Raw genomic sequence first — 25,525 nt, 5'->3', positions numbered from 1 at the left:
ACAATTAGAGATTATAGTTGCTTATGCCATGCTTAATCAGATAGGAGCTTATAATGGTTTACCTTGTGTGTCAACATGCTATTAAAATGGTTGTGATGTGGTATGATAGGGTGGTATCCTCTTTTGAACGATTCGAGTGGCTTGACTTGGCACATGTTCACGCATGTAGTTGAAAAAAATCAACATAGCCTCTACGATATTTATGTTCATGGTGCATTATATCCTACTCATGCTTGCATTCGGTGTTGATTAATTTTAATGCATGTTCATGACTGTTGTCGCTCTCTAGCTGCTCGCTTCCTAGTCTTTTGCTAGCCTTCACCTGTACTAAGCGGGAATACTGCTTGTGCATCCAATTCCATAAACCCCAAAGTTATTCCATATGAGCCCACCATACCTACCTATATACGGTATCTACCTGCCGTTCCAAGTAAATTTGTATGTGCCAAACTCTAAACCTTCAAATAAACATTCTGTTTTTATGCTTGAATAGCTCATGTATTAACAAGGGCTGTTCGTATCTTCCATGTTAGGCGGGTTATTCTCAAGAGGAGTGGACTCCGCTCCTCACTCACGAGAAAATGGCTGGTCACCAGGATGCCCAGTCCCATGCTTTATGCAAATCAAATCAAAATAACTGCAAACAAAACTCCCTCGGGACTCTTGTTAGTTGGAGGCACTCATTGCTTCGAGCAAGCCATGGATTGATGCTTGTTGGTGGAGGGGGAGTATAAACTTTACCATTCTGTTTGGGAACCGCCTATAATGTATGTAGCATGGAAGATATCGCCATCTCTTGGTTGTTATGTTGACAATGAAAGTATACCGCTCAAAATATTTTCATATCTATTTCAAAACCGAGCTCTAGCACCTCTACAAATCCCTACTTCCCTCTGCGAAGGGCCTATCTATTTACTTTTATGTTGAGTCATCATCCTCTTATCAAAAAGCACCAGCTGGAGAGCACCACTGTCATTTGCATTCATTACTGTTAGTTTACATTGAGTATGACTTGATTGGATCTCTTTTACCATGAATTAAAATGTCTAGTCAGTCCTTGATCTTTAAAGGTGCTCTGCATTTATGTTTTGTGGTCTCAGAAAGGGCTAGCGAGATACCATCTTGTTATATCATATCATGATTGTTTTGACAAAGTGTTGTCATCCGAGATTTATTATTATTGCTCGCTAGTTGATTATGTCATTGATATGAGTAAACAAGAGACCTAAATGTTATTGTGAATATGGTTAGTTCATAATCTTTGCTGAAAACTTGAATGCTGGCTTTACATATTTACAACAACAAGAGCAAACAGAGTTTGTAAAAGTTTTTCTTTATCACTTTCAGTTTATCAACTAATTGCTTGAGGACAAGCAAATGTTTAAGCTTGGGGGAGTTGATACGTCTCCGTCGCATCTACTTTTCCAAACACTTTTGCCCTTGTTTTGGACTCTAACTTGCATGATTTGAATGGAACAAACCCGGACTGACGCTGTTTTCAGCAGAATTGCCATGGTGTTATTTTTGTGCAGAAATAAAAGTTCTCAGAATGACCTGAAAATCAACAGAGAATTATTTTGGAATATATAAAAATACTGCAAGGAAGATCCACGTCAGGGGGCCTCCACCTGTCCACGAGGGTGGGGGGCATGCCCTACCCCCTTGGCGCCCCCCTGCCTCGTGGGCCCCCTGACGCTCCACTGACCTCAACCCTGACTCCATATATTCACTTTTGTGGAGAAAAAAACCAGGGATAAGGATTCATCGCGTTTTATGATACGGAGCCGCCGCCAAGCCCTAAACTCTCTCGGGAGGGCTGATCTGGAGTCCGTTTGGGGCTCCGGAGAGGGGAATCCGTCGCCATCGTCATCATCAACCTTTCCCCATCACCAATTTCATGATGCTCACCGCCATGCGTGAGTAATTCCATCGTAGGCTTGCTGGACGGTGATGGGTTGGATGAGATTTATCATGTAATCGAGTTAGTTTTGTTAGGGTTTGATCCCTAGTATTCACTATGTTCTGAGATTGATGTTGCTATGACTTTGCTATGCTTAATGCTTGTCACTAGGGCCCAAGTGCCATGATTTCAGATCTGAACCTATTATGTTTTCTTCAATATATGAGAGTTCTTGATCCTATCTTGCAATTCTATAGTCACCTATTATGTGTTATGATCCGTTAACCCCGAAGTGACAATAATCGGGATACTTACCGGTGATGACCGTAGTTTGAGGAGTTCATGTATTCACTATGTGTTAATGCTTTGTTCCAGTACTCTATTAAAAGGAGGCCTCAATATCCCTTAGTTTCCAATAGGACCCCGCTGCCACGGGAGGGTAGGACAAAAGATGTCATGCAAGTTCTTTTCCATAAGCACGTATGACTATATTCGAAATACATGCCTACATTACATTGATGAACTGGAGCTAGTTCTGTGTCACCCTAGGTTATGACTGTTGCATGATGAACCGCATCCGGCATAATTCTGCATCACCGATCCATTGCCTACAAGCTTTCCATATATTGTTCTTCGCTTATTTACTTTTCCGCTGCTACTATTACAATCACCACAAAACACCAAAAATATTACTTTTGCTACCATTACCTTTTACCACCGTTAGCACTATTATCATATTACTTTGCAACTAAACACTTTGCTGTAGACATTAAGTTTCCAGGTGTGGTTGAATTGACAACTCAGCTGCTAATACTTGAGAATATTCTTTGGCTCCCCTTGCGTCGAATCAATAAATTTGGGTTGAATACTCTACCCTCGAAAACTGTTGCGAACCCCTATACTTGTGGGTTATCAGCGGATCCTGAGGTGGTACCGCTGGATACGTCGCTCTCCTGAGGCCCTGGGAGGAGTAGCTGCTTCTTCTTCTTGGGGATGGCCTCAGGAGGGTACGGGGTGCCTTCGTTGTCGGGGTCTTCGATCGCAGCGGCTTGGAAGTTGCGCTCAAGGGAGCACACCACATCTCTTTCTTCTTAGGGGACCGTGATGAATCCGCCGCTCCCTGGCATCTTGAGGTCGTTGTAACCGTGGTAGGTCACTGCCATAAACTTGGCCAATGCTGGATACCCGAGGATGGCGTTGTACGGCAGACGGATGTGGGAGATGACGAAGTCGATGAGCTCGGTGCGATAGTTGTTACGCCGGCCAAAGGTGACATGGAGGCGGACCTACCCTAACGGGGTGGTGGAGCCGTCGGTCACCCCTGAGAAAGGCTTGGTAGGCTGAAGCTGATCGTATGGCACTTGAAGGCTGCCGAACGTCTCGACGGACAGGACATTGAGCCCTGTGCCACCGTCGACGAGGGTCTTGGTGACTTGGACGTTGCTGCTGACGGGTGAACAAAGCATCGGAAGGACGCCGGTGGTCGCCGCGCACTTGAGCTGGTCCACCGAGTTGAAGGTGATGGCGCACTTGGACCACCTGAGAGGGCGCGTGGCCTCGAGCCTGGGAAGGGCCGCGTTCACCTCACGAGCAAACTGCTTGAAGATGTGCTGGGAATAGGGGGCCTGAGCACCGCCCAGGATGCAGGCGATAGCGCGCGGCTCCTGGAAGCCCCCAGCCCCCTCGTCCTGATGGTGGTCGTTGTTCCTTCTTGGTGGTGGCAGTAGCGGAGGGATGCCAACATTGCCCTGAGGACGGTTCTCATGAGGCTGGTCCCTCTAGGCACCCTCGCGAGGCTGGTCCTGCCAGTGGTCCTCGCGACGCCGGTCGCGCCACTCCTGACGGGGGCCGCGGTCATCCCAGCGTCCCCCACTTCGTCCTCCTCCTCGGCCGTAGCCCCGGTCATTGCGCTCGGGGTGTCGACCGAAGCGTCCATCTCAAATGGCCTTGAGCTATTGGCAGTCGTTGGTGTTGTGGCTGTGTACATTGTGGAAGGCGCAGAACAGACGACTGCTCCTAGACGACCCGGGGTGGTCTCAGCCGCGCTTTGTCTCTGGCTCTGCCATGAGCACGGCAGCCCCCTTGCACTTCACATCCTTGGCCTTGGCTTTCTTCTCTTCTGGGTCGGCAGCAGGGAGCTCGAGGAGGGAGAGGCGCCCCTCCTCCGCTCTTGCGCACTTGGTCGCCATGTTGAACATCTCTAGGGCCGAGCATAACTCCTCGTGGATGGCGAGATCCTCCTTCATCTTGACGTCGCGGATGCCATCGGAGAACACAGAGATGATGGCCTCGTCTGTCACCTTGGGGATCTTGAGGCGGACGCTGTTGAAGCACTAGATGTACTTTTGCAGGGTTTCCCCTGGTTGCTTCTTGATGCGCTGTAGGTCGACTGCAGCTGGCGGGCGGTCGCGAGTGCCCTGGGAGTTGGCGATGAAACACTCGCGCATCTCGCCCCAGGAGGAGATCGATCCCGCGGGCAGGTTTAGGAGCCACGAGCGCGCGCCATCCTTGAGGGCCATGGGAAACCAGTTCGCCATGACCTTCTTGTCGCCGTTGGCCGCCTCGATGCTTAGCTCGTAGAGCTACAAGAACTCCGCAGGGTCTGGGGAGCTGTCGTAGCGCGGAGGCAGGTCTAGTTTTAACTTGCCTGGTCAGACTACACTACGCAGCTCGGGAGTAAAGGCTCGGCAGCCCGCTGTGGCCACCGGGGCCCGTCGCGGGGGCGGAGCCTGATCTTGGTACCCACGCACTGCCACCACAGGTGGCGCGCGGTCATGACATGGTGGTGCGGGGAGTGCAGGAGCGTTTTCTTGCCATCGAGGGACCTCTTGGCAGCTTCCTTCTTCGTGCGCGGGCACACGGCATGGCAGATCACGCCGCGTGACCGCGCTTCTTGGGGCGAGGACACCGTCTTGATGTGGAGGAGGCAGGGGTGCTCCGTGAGCTATGGGTCTCTGCGGGAGGGTGCCGTCTGGATGCGGAGGCGGCGGAGGTGCTCTGTGAGCTACGTCGCCCGCGGCTAGAGGTTGGCGAGGCAGCGAGAGGGATGGTGCAGGAGAGCCCCCAGCGGCGCTGACGAGCTCGGCGATGCGGTCCAGCCAGTCATCGTAGAGGTCGTCGACCAAGCGGTAACGCAGGAGCTCGCGTGCCATGAGCAGCGCGACCTGCATGTCCGTGGGCGTGCGATACGCGTGGGACAACAAGCCAACCGGAGTCAGCGATGGGGTGGCGGTGCGTCCATCCCGTCGCACAGAGGGGTGTAGCGATGATGCTTGCTGCTCGTTCCCTGCCAGGCCAGTGGTGGCGTTGGCAGCGGGTGACGGAGAACGGCGGGGAGGTCCGCCAACGGGTGCCGTCTAACCGACGCGGGCGGCGAGGGCGGCGTGGCACTCAGCACGGGCTCGGCGAGCGTCAGACATGGATGCGATGGAGCAGTGGAACGCGGATCGACGAAAGAAAAGCTTCAGCGCACGCCTACCTGGCGCGCCAAATGTCGGATTACGGGTTCCAGAAAAATCCTTGAGGTTCGAACTCTGGGGTGCGCATGAAGATCTCTCTCCCCCTAGCTCACACTCTCACCTCGATCTCAAAGCCTAGCTCGCCGAACCCGAGGAACAAGATACACAAGAGTTTATACTGGTTCAGGCCACCGTTGTGGTGTAATACCCTACTCTAGTGTGGTGTGGTGGATTGCCTTGTAGGATGGGGATGAACAAGTACAAGGGAAGAACAACCTCCTGAGGAGAGGCATTCTAGAGCTCGATGAGCTTGTGTGTGTGTGGATGGTCTGGTTCCTCTCTAGATCTGCCCTCCTCCCTACGGTGGTGGCTAGTCCTATTTATAGAGGCCCGGGTCCTCTTCCCAAATATTAGGCAGGAAGGGATCCCACAACGGCCAATTTGAAGGGGTACAACTAGTACAAGCTATCCTGACAAAAGGTGGTCTTCGCCTGCCAAAGGCTCTGGTGGTGACGCCGTCATGGGCTCCGTGATGACCTCCGTCCTGCCGTCCTGCTGGTCTTGGTCTCGTTGCATCGGTATGGAAACCTTTGCCTGATGCCTCAGGACTCCTTGCCTGTGCTTGCCTCTTTAGCACCAAAGAGGAAACTGGCACTCTGCGCCCGCTGGCGCCCGCCTGGCCTTGGTCTTCATGGCTCACGTCACACGCTCCTCGTGAGGTGCCCCTTGCATAGATATCCCCGCTCCTTGGGAGCCAGCCTACTAAGGCTGCCCCTGAGGAGGTCTTGTGTCATCCGCCTCGCGAGGCTCAGCCCCTCGCAAGGGTCTTGAGTGTTTGCTGATGAAGATGGGCCGTACCAGGCCTCTGGTGGAGCCACGCCCCGGGCCACAGGCAGGCAAGTCTGGGTACCCCCGTTCCCAGGACGCCGACACTGTGTGTGTGAGGTCGTCTCTGCGGGCAAGATCTTCATGACCCGTGGATGGGGAGAGGTCACCCGCGCCTGCCGCGTGGTGGGGGCCCTCGCCATCCATTTCGAGTACGATGGCGTCTCCACGCTGTTGTTCAAGGTCTTCAACGAGGAAGGCAGCCACCTGGAGTGCTGCCCTGGAGGGGTCACCAGGACAGCGCAGCGCCAGGCGCTGGGCCCGCCCTCGGCCCTATCGACAGCTCCTCCAGCAACACTGACGGTGCCTGGGAATCCATCGGCTCTCCTGAGCCTGACGGGACTTCGGAGACAAGCGACGATAGCTAAGTGCCCCCGAGCTCTCGCCGTGCCCGGAGCGCAGCAGCGGCGTCCGCACATCGTCATTATTGATCTGGATGCGGTTGGCATCGGCATCTATAGAGATGACTCCTAGAAACCTCCTTTTTGGTTCCCTGCAAGGAATCGAGATGAACCCCGTGGGGGCGTGTAAAGAATCTGTAGCGCTTTTGCATCAATGTCATTCTTATTATGAAATTTGCGATCGCGAGTCTTGCTTTGGCAATGTCCCCCCTTTTCAACCTTGTGGTAGTTTAGTGCTCTACGCCGACAGGTCCCAGTCCCCAGGCAGGCTTCAGCCACAGCTAGTATGCTAGGTTGCGATGCCATTGTCAAGGCCAGGAGGTGAGTGGCCCAAGGCCCGATAAGAGCTCCTGAGGTGTGATGCTCAAGAGGCCCCCCTTGGCGTGCAAGCAGCTTCCTAAAGGTAGAAAAGGGAGGCGGCATTGCCGGAGCAAGGCTGCAAGAGCCGAAAATCCTGAGTCACTGTGCCGGGTCAACTTGAATGCGTGACTTGTCTTAGCGATCCTGAAGTGATTCCTTGCGCAGTGCTCGATTTATGTGTCAACGATGGTGGTGCTGCTAGGTTAGATCCACGCCAGCTTCCCGTTTTCACGTTCTTCTAAGTGCTCTGCATCCTCGGGTCCCGACCCTCGAGCGAGGCTCAGCCTCCGCTGGTATGCCAGGTCGCCATGCCATGGTCAAGGTGTAACACCCATGATGCGGCTATATCTCCCACGTGTCGAGGCACGACTTAGAGGCATAACCGCATGGTGGTTTTGTTGCAAGAGGAGTAATCTTCACACAATCCCATGTACCGAATAAGAAAGGGATAAAGAGTTGGCTTACAATCGCCACTTCATGCAAATAACAAGTTAAACATACATCATCCAGAATACAATCAAGGTCCGACTACGGAACAAAAATAAAAGAAGACAACCCCAAATGCTAGATCCCCGATCGTCTCAACTAGGCACCACTACCGATCAACCAGAAAAGACACAAAACATTGATCAAGATTTTCGTCGAGCTCCCACTTGAGCTCGGTTGCGTCACCTGCACTGGTATCATCGGCAACTGCAACTGTTTGGAAGTATCCGTGAGTCACGAGGACTCAGCAATCTCACACCCGCGAGATCAAGACTATTTAAGCTTATGGGTAGGATAAGGTAATGAGGTGGAGTTGCAGCAAGCGCTAAGCAAATATGGTGGCTAACATACGCAAGTAAGAGCGAGAAGAGAAGCAACGCAATGGTCGAGAAGCTACAAGTGATCAAGAAGTGATCCTGAAACTACTTACATTCATACATAACACAAGACCGTGTTTTCTTCCCGGACTCCGCCAAGAAGAGACCATCATGGTTACACACGCGGTTGATGTATTTTAATTAAGTCAAATGTCAAGTTCTCTACAACAGGACATTAACAAAGTACCATTTGCCGCATAACCGCAGACACGGCTTTCAAAAGTTTAAACCCTACAGGGGTGTCCCAACTTATCCCATCACAAGCTCTCACGGTCGACGAAGGATATTCCTTCTCCTGGGAAGGCCCGATCAGTCTCGGAATCCCGGTTACAAGACATTTCAACAATGGTAAAACAAGACCAGCAAAGCCGCACGATGTGCAGACAAATCCCGATAGGAGTCGCACGTATCTCGTTCTCAGGGCACACCGGATGGGCCAGATGCCGGGTTGGCATAGACCCTGGCTGCCCAGGGGGCGCCGGACATCACCCAAGTTGGACCAACACTCATAGGAGCACTGGCCCGGGGGGGGGGTATAAATATGACCCTCGGGCTCCAGAAACCCAAGGGAAAAAGGCATAGGTTGTTTGGCAAATGTAAAACCAAGGTTGGGCCTTGCTGGAGGAGTTTTATTCAAAGCGAACTGTCAAGGGGGCCCATAAATCCCCAACCGCCTAAGGAACGCAAGATCAAGGAACCTAACACCGGTATGACGGAAACTAGGGCGCCAAGAGTGGAACAAAACAGCAGGCAAAAGGCCGAGCCTTCCACCATTTACCAAGTATATAGATGCATTAATTAAAATAAGAGATAATGTGATATGCCAACATATCCATGTTCGAACATGGAACAAACTTCAACTGCACCTATAACTAGCAACACTATAAGAGGGGCTGAGCAAAAGTGGTAACATAGCCAAATAACGGTTTGCTAGGAAGGTGGGTTAGAGGCTTGACATGGCAATATGGGAGGCATGAAAAACAAGTGGTAGGTAGCGCGACATTGCAGTAGAACGAACAACTAGCAAAGCAAAGATATAATTGATATCTAGGGTATGGTCATCTTGCCTGAGATTCCGCAAGGAAGAAGAACAAGCCCAAGAAGTAGACGACCCAACGTAGTCGAACGAATCCTCACAACTCCAGAACGAAACCGAAGCTAACGAGAGAAGCAACCCGGAAAGAAGCAAGCAACATAGTAAACAACCATCACATACACATGGCATCATGCACAACCAAGTATGATGCATGTCCGATTTAGTGAAACATGGCATGGCAAAGTGCACAAACAAAACTACAAGTTAAGTGGAGCTCAATATGCAATGAGTTGCATATTGATGAAACACCACATGACTTATTTAGTTCTCTCCCGTTTATGTACCCAACAATACTAAATGTTATTAAACATGGCAAGAGGTGAAGCACAACAAAACTACCTATCTAGGCAAGTTTAAATGAGGCCGAAAACAACAACAACAATTCCAGAAAATCCTCATATGCATATTTCGAATTAGCTACAGTTCTGCCCTACACATAATTTTAGAGTTGTTAAACATGCAAAGTAAGTACATCATGTTAATCTATGCATTTTTTGCCCCATTTATATATAAAGTTTATTTAAAATGGAGCTACGGTTATTTAGTTATGAATTAAATCATTTTAGCATGGCATTTATGCAAATTAAACAAACAACACATTTAAGCATTTTCAACATGGGTGAAAGTTGTAAATTGTGAAACTAGGTGAAATTCTAAGCAAGTCACATATATAAATTATTTACATGTGATGCATGGTTTGTGAGATATTAAATGCATGAAAATGAGGGACTTTTCTATAAAACAACAGTAAAACACTGGATAAATAGCTAAACGTACAAAACGGGAAAAAATGATGCTGGCCGAATCTGGTGTACTACTGGGCGTTGGATCTGGGGGGGGGGCTCACCATGGGCCCTCAGGCCGGCTGGTAGAGAGGCTGGGCCGCAACATCTTGCTGGGCCGTGAGTGGGGCGCAATGAGGCACGAAGCGAGGTCGGCCCAGTCACTCGATCGGAAAGCAACAACGGCTGGTCAACACGCATGGGCGTGCTTGCTGTAGACGAACAGGGGCGCGGTGGACAAGACAACAACGACGACATGGGACTTGCTCTAGCGGGGCTAGCAGGTGGGGAGGCGCGGGGAGGACCGGGAACGACGGAGATACCCAAAGATGGCAAGGACGAGGGCGATACGGGGTTTCCTCGGGGTTGGGCCTCTCGGGTGGCCATGCCTGCTTGAGGTCATCCGGACCTGCACAAAACGGCGGCGACAGTAGGGTCAGCGGGTCCGGCGAACAGAGAAAAGGAAGGGGAGAAGCTGAGGCAGGGCGGCATGGACCTCCTACTGGTCTTCAGGAGGAGCTCGTCTCCCTGCATCGACGAAGAGAGCGGGGAGGCTGCAGAGACGAAGGACGATAGTGCAAGGCTTGGTGCGGTAGCGGGGTCGCGAGGTTGGAGGAGCTCGGGCCTCGGGAGCGCTCCAGAAGGTGGATCGAGCGTGGATGCACTGGGAGGCTCCGGTCGTTGGTGGCAGGGGAGATCGAGTAGAGGAGGCATGGCCTTGGGCTCGATGGGGAGGAGGCCATGGGATTGGTCGGGCACGGAAACAGAGGCGATGGTGGTCGGCTATGGTGGGATTGGGTAGGAGAGGAAAACAAAGAGGGAGTGTGGATCTGGAGGCTGACTGTGGCGAGCGATGGTTGGGGAGGGATGGATCCCGATGGGGATTCGGTGGAGTGGCGGCGGCGACGAGTGGGTAGGACAGCTCCCTAGGTTTTAGGGTTGGACCTCTTTTATAGCAAAAGAATTTAGGAAGGGGCTATAATGACCCTCCGATTTAGATCGTACGCTCGAGATAATTAGGTTGGGGGAGTCCAACAAATAAACGGAGATATTTTATAGATGTTAGGGGATGATCCGGACCCAACGGTGACGACTGTCCAGGTTGGGTTTGGGGGAGTTTCGGACGCGCGAGAGGGGTCTATGCACTGCGCAAAGAGGGGTAGGATAGGCCTAGGTGGACTGTGAAGAGGAGTTGGGCTGAGAGGATAGAAGAGAAGGATAAGCCCGACATAGTCTTCGGAGACCGAAAACGTCCGACGTATGACCGGCTATAATGCCGCTATATGTTTAATGGTTGGGCTATCAAACAAGCTCCGAATGCGACGAAACTTGACAGTCGGTCTATCTATACTATACTAAGACCGCATGCTAAATTTTGGACCATTCCGAGAACATTTCCCGGCCACTTATAAAATAGTATTTCGGAGGTGTCGCGGGTGCGTGCATGTGTGTCTAGGCTCAGAACGGACAACGGAAATAACTGGGAGACCCAGACGGATGCAAGTTTGAAAAACATGCAGATGCAATGCGGATGATGACATGGCAATATGCAACACACAAGAAAAGACAAGGCAACAACAACGAATAACTGGAAGACATCTGGTGCATCGGTCTTGGGGCATCACACAAGGCCAGGGGTGAGGGCTGGAGAGTCAGTAAGGGTTCCTGAGGCGCGATGCTTAGGAGCCCTCCCTTTAACGCGCAAGCGAATCGCATAAAAAGGTGCAGCTGACAGGGCTACCCGTAGCTAAGCTCCGAAGATTCCCGCGGGTTAGTCCGAGAGGGTGATATAGCTTGTAATCACATTTGCTATCCTGCCGCTGATCTTTACGCAAGAAGATGAAGGCACTGAGGGTCTGGTGAGGTGACGTGCGCGGGGCGTGCCATGAGCCAGAGCTCGACCACTCAGGTTTGTCAGCGTTGTACGGACGGACCCGAGCACAAGCGCCGTGTCGGCATGTCTGGTCCTCGTTGCAGGATGAGCAGGAGGACAGTCAGCAACGGGGGTGGCCGCGAAGGGCAACAGACAAGCAGGTGGTGATCATAAGGTAACTCATGCAAGGAGGCAAGCTAGTTTGAATAGATACAAGAACGATCCATGCCACAGGGATGGACCCATGCGGCCTGGGGATGATGCAGCCCGAGGGGTGCCCCCAACAGTGTAAGCTAAGGATGCAAAAGGATGCATGTCGCAGGGACATGCCCATGCGACCTGGGGATGTTGCAGCCCGAGGGGCGCCCCCAGCTGAATAAACCAAAAACTGTCACCTGGCACCGCTGTTGAAGAGGCGTTGGAGCAGCTGAAGATGCACGCTGAAGAAGTTGCTCCTCACGAGTCGTCAGGCAGCTGGTTCCTAGGGGATCCTGGAGGCTTCGGCTCCTCCTCCCCCAGGACGGCCAGGCGCCTGGCCTCACGAGCTGCCAGGGCGCCCTGCGTGAGTCAGTTGAAGGCGACAGCTGCGTTCGGCAGGCCGAAGGGCATGCGAACATAGCTATGTGGGGGGCCTCCGCACCGACCAATGCTCGATGGCTAGAAGCGCCCCTGAGATGAACTCCTGTGAGCCCAGGAACGTCGATGTAGACGCGCAGCTCGTTGTCCGTGCCAGGACAAGGAGCTGCACCAGGTGGTGGGCGGCGGTCTCCGCGCATGGCTCTTACCTCTTGAAGCTCCTTGGTGGTCTTGGTGTTGAACTCCTGAGCACCGGGCACCTCGTGCCTTATACCCTGATGAGGGAAGCGTGCGGTGAAGCATGCCCCCATGTGGTGCTCAAGCGCCTCCCTCGTGACATTGGAAAAGTCCAAGGTCCTCCAAAAGAGAGCCCCCGAGCCTAGCCTGAGGAGGGCGCCGGGCGCGCCTTCCTATGCGAGGGAGGGAGGCGCCCCATCTATGGGCGCAGGTCCTGAAGTGGTGCTGCTGGAGATGCCGCTCTCCTGATGCCCTCGATGGAGCAGCTGCTTTGTCGTCTCGGGGATGGCCTCAGGAGGGTAGACGCCGCCTTCGTTATATGGGTCTATGGCCGCTGCAACTTGGTAAGCACGCTCGAGGGAGCACACCGCGTCCTTCTCCTCGCAGGCGACCGTGATGACGCCGCAACTCCCGGGCATCTTGAGGACGTTGTAGCCATGATGGGTCACTCCCATAAACTTGGGCAGGGCTGGGTACCCAAGGATGACGTTGTACGACAGGCGGATGTGGGCGACATCGAAGTCGATGAGCTCAGTGCGGTAGTTGTCACGCCTGCCGAAAGTGACAGGAAGGCGGACCTACCCGATCGGGGTGGTGGAGCCATAGGTCACTCCTGAGAAGGGCTTGGTAGGCTGTAGCTGGTATGGCACTTGGAGGCGGTCGAACGTCTCGACGGACAGGACATTGAGCACCGCGCCACCGTCGGTGAGGGTCTTGGTGACTTGGACATTGCTGATGATGGGTGAGCAGAGCTTTGGGAGGGCTCTGGCAGTTGCCACGCACTTGAGTTGGTCGGAGGAGCTGAAGGTAATGGTGCACTTGGACCACCTGAGCGGGCGCGCGACCTCGAGCCTGGGAGGGCAGTGCCCATCCCGCGAGCAAACTGTTTAAAGATACGCTGAGAGGCTGGGGCCTGAGCGCCACCCAAGATTCAAGGGATGGCGCGAGGCTCCTAGAAGCCCCCAGCCCCCTCGTCCTGATGATGGCCGTCGTTCCTTCTTGGTGGTGTCGGTAGCGGAGGGAGGCCAGTGTTTCCCTGAGGGCTGTCCTTATGAGGCTGGTCTCTCCAAGCAACCTCACGAGGCTGGTCCTGCCAGCGATCCTCATGATGCCGATCACGCCACTCCTGATGGGGGCCGCGGTCGTCCCAGCGTCCTCTACTTCGTCCTCCTCCTCGGCCGTAGCCTCGGTCGTTGCGCTCGGGGCATCGGATGAAGCGCCCATCGCGGATGGCCCTGAGCTCTTGACAATCGTTGGTGTTGTGGCTGTGCACATTGTGGAAGGCACAAAATGGGCGGTTGGCCTTGGATGACTCTGGTTGGTCATAGCCGTGCTTCATCTCCGGCTCCGCCGCGAGCACAGCATCCCCCTTGCACTTCACGTCCTTGGTCTTAGCCTTCTTGTCTTCTGGGTTGGCTGCTGGAAGCTCAAGGAGGGAGAGGTGTCCCTCCTCATCCCTTGCGCACTTGGTCGCCATGTTCAACATCTCCAGAGCTGTGCATAGGTCTTCGTGTATGGTGAGCTCCTCCTTCATCTTGAAATCGCGGATGCCATCGGAGAATGTCGATATGATGGCCTCATCCGTCACCTTGGGAATCTTGAGGCAAACGTTGTTGAAACGCTGGATGTACTTCTGCAGGGTCTCCCCTGGCTGCTGCTTGATGCGCCGCAGGTCACTAGTGGCAGGCGAGCGGTCGCGTGTGCCTTGGAAGTTGACGATGAAGCGCTCACGCATCTCGCCCTAGGAGGAGATCGATCCCTCAGGAAGGTTCAGGAGCCACGAGCGTGCACCGTCCTTGAGAGCCATGGGGAACCAGTTCGCCATGACCTTCTTGTCGCCATTGGCTGCCTCGATGCTCAGCTCGTAGAGCTGCAAGAACTCAGTAGGGTCGGGGGTGCCATCGTAGCATGGAGGTAGGTCAGGCTTGAACTAGCTGGGCTAGACGACGCTGCATAGCTCGGGGGTGAAGGCGCGGCAACCCGCCGTGGTCACTGGAGCCCGCTGTGGAGGCGAAGCCCAGTCTTGGTACCTAGGCGCCACCGCCCCAGGCGGCGCACGATCCTGACATGGTGGTGCAAGGAGCGCAGGAGCGTCTTCTTGTGGCCGAGGGATCTCTTGACAGCTTCTCTCTTCGTGCGCGGGCGCCCTGCGTGGCGGGTCGCGCCGCGGGGCCGCGCGTCTTATGGCAAGGACGGCGTCTTGATGTTGAGGTGGTGGAGGCGCTCCATGGGCTACATCGCCCGTAGCTGGAGGTGGGTGAGGCAGCGAGACAGACGGTGCGGGCGAGCCTCCAGCGGCGCTGATGAGCTCGGCGATGCGGTCCAACCAGTCTTCGTAGAGGTCGTCGACCGGGTGGTAACGCAGGAGTTCACGTGCCATGAGCAGCGCGGCCTATGCGTCCGTGGGTGCGCGACGAGCGTGGGACGACAAGCCGGCTAGAGTCAGCGATGGGGTGGCGGTGCATCCATCCTGCCGCACAGAGGGGTGCAGCGACCAAGCTTGCTGCTCGTTTCCCGCCGGGCCGGTGGCGGCGTTGGCAGCGGGTGATGGAGAACGGTGGGGAGGTCCGCCAACAGGCACCGTCTGAGCGATGCAAGCAGCGAGGGTGGCCCGGCGCTCAGCACAGGCTCGACGAGCATCGGCCATGGATGTGGCGGAGCAGTGGTACGTCGATCGACGGAAGAAAGGCTTCCGCGCACCCCTACCTGGCGCACCAAATGTCGGATTGCGTGTTCCGGCTAACCCTTGAGGTTCGAACTCTGGGGTGCGCATGAAGAACACTCTCTCCCTAGTTCGCTCGCTCAATGATATCACGGCCTAGCTCAACGAACCCAAGGAACAAGAGACACAAGGGTTTATACTGGTTCGGGCGACCTTGCGGTGTAATACCCTACTCAAGTGCGGTGTTGGTGGATTGCCTCACAGGCTAAGGATGAACTAGTACAATGGCTGAACAGCCTCAGGAGGAGAGGTGTTCTTGAGCTCGGCGAGCTGGTGGATGTGAGGATGGAATGGATCCGATCCAAGATGATTCGCCCCCCCCTATGGTGGTGGCTAGTCCTATTTATAGAGGACCCGGTCCTCTTCCCAAATGTTAGGCAGGAAGGGATCCCACAACGGCCAAGTTTGAAGGGAGACAACTAGTACAAGATGTCCTGACAAAAGGTGCTCTTCGCCTGCCAAAGGCTTTGGTGGTGACGCTTCTGTGGGCTCCATGGTGACCTCCATCCTGCCGTCCTGCTAGTCTTGGTCTTGTTGCACTAATATGGAAACCTTTGCCTGATGCCTCGGGACTCCTCGCTTGCGCATTCCTCTTTAGAACGAAAGAGGAAACTGGTACACTGCGCCCGCTAGCGCCGGCCTGGCCTTGGTCTTCATGGCTCACGTCACGTGAACCTAGTGAGGTTCCCCTTGCATAGAGATCTCCACTCCTCGGGAGCCAGCCTAGTGAGGTTGCTCTAGGGGAGGCCTTGGTGTCGTCCGCCTCACGAGGCTTGGCCCCTCGTGAGGGTCTTGAGTGGTTGCTGCTGAGGATGGGCCATACCAGGCCATTGGTGGAGCCACACACAAGCCCGCAGGCAGGCAAGTCTGGGCACCCCCAGTCCCAAAACGCCGACAAGGCCCGTGAGAGATAGCAGAGAGAGAGAGAGAGAAAGAGCTAGTCCCTCTGTTTGATAATGTAGTGCCAACATTTTTTTAAAGTCAAACTTTTGAAACTTTGACCAAGTTTAATTACTTATATCTACAATACCAAAGATAAATGGTAGTATGAAGTAAGTACATGTTCTGATGAATCTAATGATCGTTCCAGATGTAAATGTTTTTCTCCACATATACCTGGTCTAACTTTTCTGAGGTTTGACTTTACAAAACATCCATATGCTTATGGACATGACAGAGTACCTAACTAGAGAAAGTGTGTGAAATAGAAAGAGTGACTGAAAAAAGTGTGTGTGCGTGTGTGAAAGAGACATGGACAACACATGATAAAAGTAGAGAAAAAGCGTGTGTGTCCTATGCAAACATATCACACATGCATCTTCGACAGCGGAAGCAAGGTGAGGAGATAGTGTGTGGTTGTTTGCAACCGAGAGAGAAAGACCCCTAGCACGTGGCCCAGAGGGGTCTGACAAACAAGGGAGAGAGGTCAAGAGAGACGTACGAAGAAAATGCAGACATGGGGAGGAGAGAGTGTATGTTTGTCATAGAGAGATCCCCTGGAGATCGTGATGGGACTACATGGGTCGGAGATTGAATGACAAGGTGTGTGCGCGATAGAAGATACCCCGAGAGATATCGAGATAGACGTATGGATGGAAGGAGACAATATGTGTGTTCTTGATGGCTAGTGAGAGATAATCATACTTAGGGGGGAGTGCGTGCGCCTATGACGGAGTGAGGGATTATGGTACTTAGGGGGGTGCGTGTCACATAGAGAGAGAACAAGGGCGGAGAGAATTAGATGGGTTTATGTAGCGCGAGCAAGACATGTGTATGTGTGAACCAGGGAGATATAAAGTTTGAGAGAGATAGAGGAGCCCCGATAAGGCTGAGTGGTGTGTCAGATAGCTGAAAGGGGGAAAGAGATATTCCATCCGCTCGATAATGCAGTGCATGTAAATTTTTTAGAAGTCGAACTTTGGAAACTTTGACCAGGTTTACGCAAATGTTATTTATATCTACAATACCAAAGATACATCATACGAAACTACATCTCATGATGAATCTAATGGTATATGTTTGCCATTCTAGATGTAAATGTTTTTCTCCACGTACATGGCCAAACTTTGTGATGTTTGAATTTTCAATAAATCTATATGCTATGGACCAAAGAGAGTGCCCAAGTCGAGAGAGATCAAGTGCGTGTGAAGGAGAACCCTCCTCCCTAATATCGGAGACGTGCACTAGGCCGTGTGCCTCTTACTCCATGCTGCTGGAGCTGCCTCGACGACGGCCGCGTAAACCGTACCAGACCCGATTCACCCCCACCATTGTTCACGGCACCGGAGCAGCTCCAACTTCGGATCCGTCCATAGCCCCGGCGCTGTTTCCCCGTAGCCTTCGACCGTCATGACATCTCTACTTCCCTGCTGCCGGTAGGCACCTTAACCGCGCCGGCCTAACCGACTCGGTAGCTGGAGCTGGCTAATTCACCAGGCCGCCAGATGGGTCACACCCTCATCTCAAATCACTTTATTTAGGCGTTAGTTGTCTGAATTTTTATTCTGGGCCAATCGATTCCCAATGGGAAGCAGCACCCCTCAAGGCGGCGGAGGTTCTAGGCTGCAGGTTGGCTGGTGTCTAACGTAAGGGTGCGGTAGCGCAAGTTCACCGCGGAAGCAGCACTTAGATGGCTATCTTAGAGTTGCGTGGGTTGAAGGTACTGCCGCCGCCGGATCTGCATGACGGCGAGTCTTTGTGGATTGGCCCGGGGGCGGCGCAACCACGACAGTGCGGTGGGGCGGGGAGCGGGATTTTGGTCGGGGCCACGGACGACGGAGGTAGGCTGCCCTGTCGGTGGTCGCTGGCTCTTCGAGGAAGATTCCAAAAAGTGTCTGCCGGGAGGCACAAGACGGCCATCAAGCCATTCGGCGTAGATCGGACAGTACCAAAATAAAATAAAATCGTGTGACCCCAATTTGTTCTTCAGTCAACAGACGTGTGACCACTCTCGTACCTTGTTGATCTCTTAGGGTATTTCTTTAGATCAGAGAGATGTGTCGTTCTTAACATTATGCGTTTTCTGTATCTTCAGCCACACCGTCTTCTGACTCACCGCAACTGCTCCAACAAGGGAAGCATACACCAGAAGGAAGCTATAGTCCCCACTCAACAGTTCCTTGCATCTAATGCGCGTGCCCGACATGGACAACCACAACAACTGTAGGGCCATCGACAAGTCAGCACATGATGCTCACTCCTATGGAAGGCGGCCAGATAGGTTGTACCCTCATCTTATTTGTGTGCAACATTTATGGCTTTGTTATTCATATAAGCATGGAAAATAGATTATCACATTTCACGGTATATATTCATGCTGATCTCTTACGCGTCTTGTTCAGAAGTTAACATTGTTCCATAGTTTAGCTAAGAGACTTGTTCTTTAGGTAACGTTGTTCCATAGTTATCATCCATCAGCTAATGCTATCCCACAGGCTGGTGATTATAGTATTATACCACTTCTAGTATTACCTATGTTGTTCTTTAATACTTTTGTGTGCCATCTAGTTAATCTCGAGTACAAACGATACATATTCTGTAGCTTTCATCTGTGTTCTCTCTTTAGTTTTTGAGACCTATTGCTGCTAGTTAGCCCCAGTCCTACTATCTATGTCGTCTCCTACAGGCACTCATTACATAAATCTAACTACTAGTTGTCTTCCATGCATGTCAGATATAATTGCACACACTGACTTATCCACAAGAACCTCACAGAGCAATGTAACGGCCAACAAACTTGACGTCAATGACACCCAATATGACGGAACATGTAAAGGCAGTTCTTCACAAGACTTGCAGAAAGATGATGCATCCTATTCACCCCACATGGTCCTTGCTCTAACTTGGCCCTTGATATGGGTACAACATGCATATAATGTCCTGGAGTGCATCTACTCTGTTGCAATGCCTTGTGCTTAGCCTACTGATCATGCATGTAAATATGGCATGCCTTCCTGTTTTTCAGTACCTATTCCATTCATGATAACATGTTTTCAAATTCAAGTACTGTCATTCTACTCTATCGCAATGCCATCTTCTTAGTTTGGACATCATGCTTCTGAATATCTTATGCATTGTTATTCATCAGTATGTACTTCATCTGTCTACCATACCATGTTCTTTTTTTACAATGAAGTGTTGTTCTAGTGGTCTACTACAATGCCGTCTTAGTTTCCCAATCGTACACGCATATGTTGCCTTAGTGTTTTTCTATATGTATTCCACTAGCATACAGTTTTAAATTCAAGTAGTGTTTTTTTACACTGTTGTCCTGTCGTATCCCTACCTCTTACATCATACTCCCTCCGTCCGGATTACATGTCGCAGAAATGGATAAAACTGGATGTATCTAGAACCGAAATACGCCTAGACCCATCCATTTATTTCTGGATGGAGGGAATACATGTCAATATGTCATGCCTGTTGGGGAACGTAGTAATTTCAAAAAATTTCCTACACACATGCAAGATCATGGTGATGCATAGCAACAAGAGGGAAGAGTGTTGTCCACATACCCTTGTAGACCGTAAGCGGAAGCGTTATGAGAACGCCGTTGATGTAGTCGTACGTCTTCACGATCCGATCGATCCAAGTACCGAATGTACGATACCTCTGAGTTCAGCACACGTTCAGCTCGGTGACGTCCCACGAACTCCGATCCAGCAGAGCTTCGAGTGAGAGTTCTGTCAGCACGACGGCGTGATGATGGTGATGATGATGTTACCGACGCAGGGCTTCGCCTAAGACCGCTACGATATGACTGAGGTGGAGGGGGGCACCGCACACGGCTAAAAGATCAACTGATCAACTTGTGTGTCTTGGGGTGCCCCCTGCCCCCGTATATAAAGGAGCAAGGGGGAGGCTGGCCAGCCCTTGCAGGGTGCATCAGGAGGAGGAGTCCTCCTTCTAGTAGGAGTAGGACTCCCCTTTCCTACTCCTACTAGGAGGGGGAAAGGAATGAGGAGAGGGAGAAGGAAGGAGAGGGAGGAAAGGAGGAAAGGGGGGCCATCCCCCTAGTCCAATTCGATTTGGGCTAGGGGGGCCGCGCACCTTGCCTTGTCCTACCTCCGCTTTTCCACCACTTGGCCCATGAGGCCCAATACTTCTTCCCTCGTATTCCCGTAACTCCCCGGTACTCCGAAAAATACCCGAATCACTCGGAACCTTTCCGATTTCCGAATATAGTCGTCCAATATATCGATCTTTATGTCTCGACCATTTCGAGACTCCTAGTCATGTCCCCGATCTCAGCCGGGACTCCGAACTACCTTCGGTACATCAAAATACATAAACTCATAATACCGATCATCACAGAACTTTAAGCGTGCGGATCCTACGGGTTCGAGAACTATGTAGACATGACCGAGACTCGTCTCCGGTCAATAACCGATAGCGGAACCTGGATGCTCATATTGGCTCCTACATATTCTACAAAGATCTTTATCGGTCAAACCGCATAACAACATATGTTGTTCCCTTTTTCATCGGTATGTTACTTGCCCGAGATTCGATCGTCGATATCTCAATACCTAGTTCAATCTCGTTACCGACAAGTCTCTTTAGTCGTTCCGTAATACATTATCCCACAACTAACTCATTAGTTGCATTGCTTGCAAGGCTTAAAGTGATGTGCATTACTGAGAGGGCCCAGAGATACCTCTCCGATACTCGGAGTGACAAATCCTAATCTCGATCTATGCCAACTCAACAAACACCATTGGAGACACCTATAGAGCACCTTTATAATCACCCAGTTAGGTTGTGACGTTTGGTAGGACACAAAGTGTTCCTTCGGTATTTGGGAGTTGCATGATCTCATTGTCATAAGAACATGTATAAGTTATGGAGGAAGCAATAGCAACAAACTAAACAATCATCGTGCTAAGCTAACAGATGGGTCAAGTCAATCACATCATTCTCTAATGATGTGATCCGGTTAATCAAATGACAACTCATGTCTATGGTTAGGAAACATAACCATCATTGATTCAACGAGCTAGTCAAGTAGAGGCAAACTAGTGACACTCTGTTTGTATATGTATTCACACATGTACTAAGTTTCCGGTTAATACAAATCTAGCATGAATAATAATCATTTATCATGATATAAGGAAATATAAATAACAACTTTATTATTGCCTCTAGGGCATATTTCCTTCAGTCTGCCACTTGCACTAGAGTCAATAATCTAGTTCACATCGTCATGTGATTTAACACCAATAGATCACATCTTTATGTGATTAGTTCACATCTCCATGTGACTAACACCCAGTGGGTTTACTAGAGTCAATAATCTAGTTCACATCGCTATGTGATTAACACCCAAACAGTGATCATGTTTTGCTTGTGAGACAAATTTAGTCAACGGGTCTGCCACATTCAGTGCTGTATGTATTTTGCAAATTTTCTATGTCTACAATGCTTTGCACGGAGCTACTCTAGCTAATTGCTCCCACTTTTGATATGTATCTAGATCGAGACTTAGAGTCATCCAGATCGGTGTCAAAGCTTGCATCGACGTAACTCTTTATGACGAACTCTTTGTCACCTCCATAACCGAGAAACATTTCCTTATTCCACTAAGGATATTTTTGACCGCTGTCCAGTGACCCACTCCTGTATCACTATTGTACCCTCTTGCCAAACTTATGGTGAGGTACACAATAGGTCTGGTACACAACATAACATACTTTATAGAACCTATGACTGAGGCATAGGGAATGACTTTTCATTCTCTTTCTATTTTCTGCCGTGGTCGGGTTTTGAGTCTTTACTCAACTTCACACCTTACAACACAGGCAAGAACTCCTTCTTTGACTTTTCCATTTTGAACCACTTCAAAATCTTGTCAAGGTATGTACTCATTGAAAATATATCAAGCGTCTTGATCTATCTCTATAGATCTTGATGCTCGATATGTAAGCAGCTTCACCGAGGTCTTTCTTTTGAAAAACTCCTTTCAAATACTCTTTTATGCTTTCCAGAAAATTCTACATCATTTCCGATCAACAATATGTCATTCACATATACTTATCAGAAAGGTTGTAGTGCTCCCACTCACTTTCTTGTAAATACAGGCTTCACCGCAAGTCTGTATAAAACGATATGCTTCGACCAACTCATCAAAGTGTATATTCCAACTCCGAGATGCTTGCACCAGTCCATAGATGGATCGCTGGAGCTTGCAAACTTTGTTAGCACTTTTAGGATCGACAAAACCTTCTGGTTGCATCATATACAACTCTTAAATCCACTAAGGAATGTAGTTTTGTTATCCATTTGCAGATTTCATAAATTGCGGCAATTGCTAACATGATTCAGACAGACTTAAGCATCGATACGAGTGAGAAAATCTCATCGTAGTCAACATTTTGAACTTGTCGAAAAACTTTTTCGACAATTCGGGCTTTGTAGATAGTAGCACTACTCTCAGTGTGCATCTTCCTCTTGAAATTCTTAATGGCTCACCGATCAACGGGCAAGTCAATCAAAGTCCATACTTTGTTCTAATACATGGATCTTATCTCAGATTTCATGGCTTCGAGCCATTTCGTGGAATCTAGGCTCATCATCGCTTCCTCATAGTTCGTAGGTTCGTCATGGTCAAGTAACATGACCTCCAGAATAGGATTACCGTACCACTCTGGTGCAGAACATATTCTGGTTGACCTACAAGGTTCGGTAGTAACTTGATCTGAAGTTTCATGATCATCATCATTAACTTCCTCACTAATTGGTGTAGGAATCACTGGAACTGATTTCTGTGATGAACTACTTTCCAATTCAGGAGAAGGTACAATTACCTTATCAAGTTCTACTTTCCTCCCACTCACTTCTTTCGAGAGAAACTCCTTCTCTAGAAAGGATCCATCCTTAGCAACAAGACATCTTGCCTTCGGATCTGTGATAGAAGGTGTACCCAACAGTTTCTTCTGGGTATCCTATGAAGACGCACTTTTACGATTTGGGTTTGAGCTTATCAGGCTGAAACTTTTTCAGATAAGCATCACAGCCCCAAACTATAAGAAACGACAGTTTAGGTTTCTAGCCAAACCATAGTTCATACGGTGTCGTCTCAACGGATTAGATGGTGCCCTATTTAACGTGAATGTAGCCGTCTCTAACGCATAACCCCAAAAAGATAGTGGTAAATTGGTACGAGACATCATAGATTGCACTATATCCAATAAAGTACAGTTATGATGTTCGGACACACCATTATGCTGTGGTGTTCCAGGTGGCATCAATTTGTGAAACTATTCCACATTGTTTTGGTTGAAGACTAAACTCATAACCCAAATATTCGTCTCCGCGATCAGATCGTGGAAACTTTATTTTCTTGTTACGATGATTTTCCACTTCACTCTGCAATTCTTTGAACTTTTCAAATGTTTCAGACTTATGTTTCATCAAGTAGATATACCCATATCTGCTCAAATCATCTGTGAAGGTTAGAAAATAATGATACCCGCCGCGAGCCTCAACACTCATCGGATTGCATACATCAGTATTATTATTTCCAATAAGTCAGTTATTTGCTCCATTGTTCCAGAGAACGGAGTTTTAGTCATCTTGCCCACGAGGCATGGTTCTCAAGCATCAAATGATTCATAATCAAGTGATTCCAAAAACCCATCAGCATGGAGTTTCTTCATGCACTTTACACCAATATGACCTAAACGGCAGTGCCACATATAAGTTGCACTAGCATTATTAACTTTGCATCTTTTGGCTTCAATATTATGAATATGTGTATCACTACGAGCGAGATTCAATAAACCATTCACCTTGGGTGTATGACCTCAGAAGGTTTTATTCATGTAAACAAAATAACAATTATTCTTTGACTTAAATGAATAACTGTATTGCAATAAACATGATCCAATCATATTATGTTCAACGCAAACACCAAATAACATTTATTTTAGGTTCAACACTAATCCCGAAGGTAAAGGGAGTGTGCGATGGTGATCTTATCAACCTTGGAATCACTTCCAACTCACATCATCACCTCGCCCTTGACTAGTCTCTGTTTATTTTGCAACTCCCATTTCGAGTTACTACTCATAGTAACTGAACCACTATCAAATACTGAGGGGTTGCCATAAACACTAGTAAAGTACACATCAATAACATGTATATCAAATATACTTTTGTTCACTTTGCCATCCTTCTTATCCGCCAAGTATCTAGGGCAGTTCCACTTCCGGTGACCATTTCCTTTGTAGTAGAAGCACTCAGATCGAGGCTTGGGTCTAGCTTTGGGCTTCTTCATGGGAGTAGCAACTTGCTTGTTATTCTTCTTTGAAGTTCCTCTTCTTTCCCTTTCCCTTTTACTTGAAACTAGTGGTCTTGTCAACCATCAACACTTGATGATTTTCTTGATTTCTACCTTCACTGATTTCAACATCGCGAAGAGCTTGAGAATTACTTTCGTCATCCCTTGCATATTATAGTTGATCACGAAGTTCCAGTAACTTGGTGATAGTGACTAGAGAACTCTGCCAATCACTATTTTATCTGGAAGATTAACTCCCACTTGATTCAAGCAATTGTAGTACCCAGACAATCTGAGCACATGCTCACTGGTTGAGCTATTCTCCTCCATCTTGTAGGCAAAGTACTGTCAGAGGTCTCCTACCTCTCGACACGGGCATGAGTATGAAATACCAATTTCAACTCTTAGAACATCTTATATGCTCTGTGGCATTCAAAATCATTTTTTGAAGTCCCGGGTTTAAGCCGTAAATCATGGTGCACTAAACTATCAAGTAGTTATCATACCGAGCTTGCCAAACGTTCATAACGTCTGCATCTACTCTTGCAATAGGTCTGTCACCTAGTGGTGCATCAAGGACATAATTCTTCTGTGCAACAATGAGGATAACCCTCAGATCACGGAGCTAGTCTGCATCATTGCTACTAACATATTTCAACTTGTTTTTCCCTAGGAACATATGAAAAAATAAACGGGGAGCTACATCGCAAGCTATTGATCTACAACATAGATATGCAAATACTATCAGGACTAAGTTCATGATAAATTAAAGTTCAATTAGCCATATTACTTAAGAACTCCCACTTAGATAGACATCCCTCTAGTCATCTAAATGATCACGTGATCTAAATCAACTAAACCATGTCCGATCATCACGTGAGATGGAGTAGTTTTCAATGGTGAACATCATTATGTTGATCATATCTACTATATGATAGACACTCGACCTTTCGGTCTCCAGTGTTTCGAGGCCATATCTGCATATGCTAGGCTCGTCAAGTTTAACCCGAGTATTCCGCGTGTGCAAAACTGGCTTGCACCCGTTGTATGTGAACGTAGAGCTTATCACACCCGATCATCACGTGGTGTCTCGGC

This window comes from Triticum urartu, chromosome 4, assembly GCF_003073215.2.
Source record: "Triticum urartu cultivar G1812 chromosome 4, Tu2.1, whole genome shotgun sequence".
NCBI classification, from domain to species: domain Eukaryota; kingdom Viridiplantae; phylum Streptophyta; class Magnoliopsida; order Poales; family Poaceae; genus Triticum; species Triticum urartu.
The sequence above is the reverse complement of the archived record's forward strand: the minus strand, read 5'-3'. Positions refer to the sequence as shown.